Raw genomic sequence first — 5,778 nt, forward strand, 5'->3', positions numbered from 1 at the left:
TACAAGTCTTTGCGTAATACGCGCTTATTAATCACAATAATTATTTAATAACAATAAGTTAATTAGAGACTAAACGTAATTATAATCTTACTTTTTATTTTAAGAATGGTTTATACAGTTGTGCAGCCAACATTTTTTTTTCATATATGAAGTTAGAGAAAAAATAATGAGCCATTACTTCCAAACGTTGCCATGAAACTGTCAGTGTAACAAAAGACCAATGAAAAATATTAGATATAACAAAAATATTATTAAAAATATAAAACATAACAAAAATATATTATTAATTATTATAATAAGATAAGACTCGTATTCGCCGTTCGCCTTTGCCATTTAACTAAAAATAAAAAATATTACTTAGCATATTAGGGATATTTTTATAAATTATTATAATATAAAAACATTTCCCATTGGTATCTACACTTTGTAAAGAAGATTTAAAACTAATCGCAGAAGTAGAACAACATTGACTCAGGATTTAAGTTTGATCAACTTTGTATTTACTTAAAACAATGGTTTATCGAACGATTATAAATCATTTCAGCTATATAATATTATGATATTTAAATATAGAGAAATATTACACAAATAATATTTTATTCTAAACTATGTACATATTTTATAATATATAAAATTAAAATAAAAAAACAAAATACACATTACAAATTTATAGTAAAAACACGCCGTCTAATTATATTAAACAAAAATAATGATAATATAAAACTTTTTTTTATTAAACATTTATTATATTTTTGGCTAAGGAATAAAATATTGACAATGTTTTTAAAGTATTTTTTTTTACGTTTTTAGCTTTTGTTGTATTTACGTTATTGGCTTGGTTAAAATGAGAGAGAATATTACAATTCCAATAATATTGTTACTTAAGTAAAGCAAAAAAAAAGTAGTTTACAAATACAAAGTAAAATTAAATGTTACCATAACGAATAATTCTAATGAGAGTAATGTAAAGAACGGTACGTGATCAGGATACCATCGTTTTTATTATATCATACGAGTAAAGTTACTAGTTTAAGATAATATAATATGTATATGTATAGTAAAAGTATGTATATACTTAAGTGTATCTTCGAACTGTGCTTAGTCTAAATAATATAAAAAAAGCCTAAATAATTTTATGAAAATCGTAATGGAAAATTTCATGACGAGGTTGAGTTGTTAAGACGAGAAAGAACAAACAAATACACTTTCGCATTGATAAGATTAATAACGATGAGACTATTTTATTTATTTTTTTGTTATTTTTAGTAGTGTATGTATGTACTTATGTGCAAATAAAGGATTATTAAAGTTTTATTATTTTATTTAATCCGTAATCCGTAACAGCCTGTGAATGTCCCACTGCTGGGCTAAAGGCCTCCTCTCCTCTTTTTGAGGAGAAGGTTTGGAGCTTATTCCACCACGCTGCTCCAATGCGGGTTGGTGGTACTACTACTACCTACCTACCTACCTACCTACCTACCTAGGTACCTACTATTCCTTTTTTAAATTAAATAGGAAATAAATGTAAATTATAATTAAGTACATCGTACTGGCAACATCTGGCAAACGCTACCTTATACCAATTGTCACGGCGGCTTCTATACCGTTTCTATACCGTTCGGGTGAACGGTATAGAAATTACAAGTTGATGTGCTTTACAATGAATAATAACCGTCTATTTGTAAACCACCCCATCACTGTACTTTACATCACATTATACTTTATTTTATAAAAGTTACTTTAAAACAAAATATTAAACTTTAACATTATAATAATCCATGATAGCTGATACTTGCAAGAGTATAAACTATACTGTATAATGTCTAACGTCTTGGCGAACACTGGCTACACTGGTTACAATTAATATAAAGTCCGAATTTGGACTTTGTTAATATTTATTTTATTTAAACAGCAAGAAATTAATTATAAAAAACTATTTTTTTAATACGGCCTTACACATAAACGTTGCTTAGCGGCTTAGTTGAACACTGATTTCGCTCTTTCTGTCATTATTGAATTGTCGTCCGAAAGAAGGACAGAGCATTGGTTGTATTTCGGCCACGGCAGCCAATCTCTAGAGATAATAGCCAACTGCGCAGGACATATCATAGTGCACTCTCTTTTGCCTAACTCTCATAATCCGATGGGACGACAATCTCATGGGACGGCAATCCAACACGACCGGAAAAAGTTCTGAGAATTTCTAACAGGAAAACCGAATAACTTTTTACTGGCTCAAAACCCGGGATTTGAACCTTGGACCTAGAAATCTGTGACCTTATAAATAGGCCAATAAACCAACGAGGCAGTAAACAACAGTTAGCGTGATATATTAAATGATTTCAACAAGATGGCACACCAAAGCAAGACGGTCACAAATGATCGTTTTCAAAATATTTACATAGAAATATTTATTAATACAACTTGAAACTTTATATCCTGTTGTGTTGAATTATATATATAATAATTGTATGCAACGTTTCAACGTTTCAATAATTGTATTCAACGAATTTAAAATATTATATATATAATAATTGTATGCAACGTCGGCTCGAAAAAACCTTGGCACTCGAGGCTAATAGCAATTATGACGCCCATCAACAAAATTTCACGAAAAATAATAAATACGAATAAAGGTATCCAATCATTTGTTTAACGACTTAGCAAAGCCAATTATTTCTTCCTGAGACAAGGTATTCGTTTCAATAGTAAAACAATGCGTATATAAACATATGTACATGATGTTTAACTTTGTACCGTCGTATCAACCGTATCAAAGATACGGGGCCCTCTAGGTACAAGGGCTCCGAAACCGAGTAAGCAAAAGTTCGTAACATTACACTAAATTTCCCAGGGAAAAATAAAAATATTATACACATTTTAAAAAAATAATTTAAGTAGGTTGTGTAACTCGTTGACGCTTGAGGCGCTAAATTAAAAAAAAAAAGGTCATCGCCGTAGTTAAGATGAAGGGCCCCCATCAAATTTTGATACGCCACAGGTAAATAAGACATATTACTTCTAATCAAGATTATATATATGAGCCTTTAGCCCAGCAGTGGGACATTCACAGGCTGTTACGGATACGGATTACGGAAGCAGGATAGATAGATTTTGTATTTCATTAACATACCACTAATATTTTAATAGCATAGGTATAAACTAAATAACACAGGCTGTTATTAAACATAATCTTATAAAATGGCGGTCTTATAAATTTGTATCGATTATAATTTTATTTTGATAATCACTTTTAGAATTAAATCAAAGTAATTTTTGTATGTATCTGTAGTTCAATATAAACGATTTTGTATTGTTATTTAAACCAAAATATAATTACTTATCACTAAATTATAACAAAAGCAAATAAACAGCACTAACGACCATTTAGAACTACAATCAGGCTAATTATTGCCAAAGTTTTATAACGCGCCTTCACCTTTAGGCGGAGAGGGCAGTGGCTAGGTATTAAAAGTAGGTACCCTGTGTGCTAGAGGCTATGTCCATCCATGGGTTTCAAGCTTGCTTCATACAAAACTTCATCAAATTCGTTTCAGTGGCCTTAGCCGCGAATCCGTAATAGAGAGACAGAGTGTAACTTTCGCATTTAAAATATATATATATGTTACTATAAAGAGAAGTATGTTTTCTATGTTATAGACTTTTTGTAATCTTTACAATTTTTAATGTAGTCGAACCTGAAAAAAAAAATATTGTGTAGTGTAGCGCCATCTACATTCGTGTTTATGAAAACTTTAATTCTCTGAAAATTATAGGCAGGTTACTTATTGTATAATTATAGTGTAACGAGGATTTTGTGGCAGAATAATGACATTAACAGGGGTGGGGGCTTAGTTCTAGCTTAAGGGTTACTGATTAATAAAATATACTTACTTTTAATTTTTATACTTTTCATATCAACGCTTATTATCCAGTTTGCTCTAGTTACTTAGATTGATGCCAAAAAATTGAGTAACTTAACAACTTTTTTAATAGGTATTGAATACATTCTACCAAACCAATTAATATCATTAATTATTGTTAAATGTTGCTTTAAAAAACATTACTATACATATTATGTTCTGCGTTAATTAGATCAAATTGTCTTATGTCGAAATCTTCAAACAAGTCGTCTTGTATGAAGATTTCGACTTGTTTTTACTTATTTTTCTATTCTTCCCTGATGTACCTAACAATTTTACTGGTTTTAACTAATAGATGCAATTATGATTTCCTTCTCACTTACACAAGGAAGAGAACGAAAATTAAGTAACAAATGTTTTAGACAGAGATAGAATTATCAAATCTTTTGTCCCTCATCGCGTTACCAGTTTTATCAAGGTCTGCTCTACTCAAGTAGCGAAACAAACTTGACAATTGGTGCGTTCATTGTGTATATTGTATAATTTTTTGCTTATTTTTATGTTACAAAACAATTATAATCCAATGAAAAGACAAAGAAACAATCCTTATATCATGTCGAAGATTATACAATGGTCCATTGTCGTATCATATCATGTTAAAGCGACAGCAAGAAGAAAATTCCCGGCATGTGTTTTCACGCGTAAGTACGACGGCTTTGTTCCTAAATACAGTTTCTCAGTTATGATTATTTATGCCATAGGATGACGGAACCATATATAACATTAAAATCTTGAAAGAAAAATTTAAAAGTTTTTATCATTCATAACTTTTAATTATTGCTATTTTAAGTGCTGCTAGCGTCAGCTAAAAAAATGTACCGATTTTTGATAAAAAATATCAACTCGTACGTAATAAAACGATGTCCAATAATAGCCTAAAGTGCTTCGTTATATCTAAATTATTATTTTAATTTATTCTTTCTCCTATCTATAATTTCCTAATGACAACATTATTTAACGTTCTTCTTGAATTTATAATATTATTACATTCCGAGTCAACATAGAAATATATGTGGCAACCATTCTTTATTAATAATTTAATTGTGTTTTAGATTTCAACATCTGCTGAGAATGCTAATCCAGCACGATATAAATATGCTGAAGCACTTTGGATAAGGGAAACAAAAACAAACAATGCAACGGTTTTGGGAGTAGTTGGAAAACAAAAAAATATTTTAGTTAAATAAATGTACAGCAAATATTAAAAAGTAAAATTTAAAAACCTCGTTTTGCTTTAATTTAACCCTGAAAATTGTTTATCTCCCAAAACAGGGAATGCAGTAACTATAGCTACATTATACGCACACATTGACAAACTATCTCTGTCTCAATTGCGGTTTCACGGTCCCTTGGTCTATTAGTTTCTCTGCTACGATACCTAACTACACTCATTCAAACTACGTTCAATCAATCAATGGTCCTCCTGGCTGGCCTAGGCCAGTCTGGGTACGGGCCTCGGGGTTGCCCCCCCTACCCGGGATGGTCCTCCCCGACGGTTCATCATTCAGTGGCTATTCTTTCTTCATCGGTAATCTTGTTCACTAGTAATGTCGTTAACTACGTTCGTTACGTTACGTTACTACGTTACGTTACTACGTTCAAAAGACACACGTCTTGTAATGTACTGAGAGAACAACAGATGGCGCTTATATACTTCTTAATTTAGGTGAATTTTAAAACAAAATTCCGTATGTTTTTATTATTTGCAAGAAAATATGTAAGACATCATGGAAAATAAATAATAAAAATAATACTGATTTTTTTTTCAATCTCTCATTCTTTATCTATTCATGCCATAGCCAACTATCCAAGTAATAATTTTAATTTATTATCTGTATCATACGCCGTCGTCCGT

The sequence above is a fragment of the Nymphalis io genome, chromosome 20, assembly GCF_905147045.1.
Source record: "Nymphalis io chromosome 20, ilAglIoxx1.1, whole genome shotgun sequence".
NCBI classification, from domain to species: Eukaryota; Metazoa; Arthropoda; class Insecta; order Lepidoptera; family Nymphalidae; genus Nymphalis; species Nymphalis io.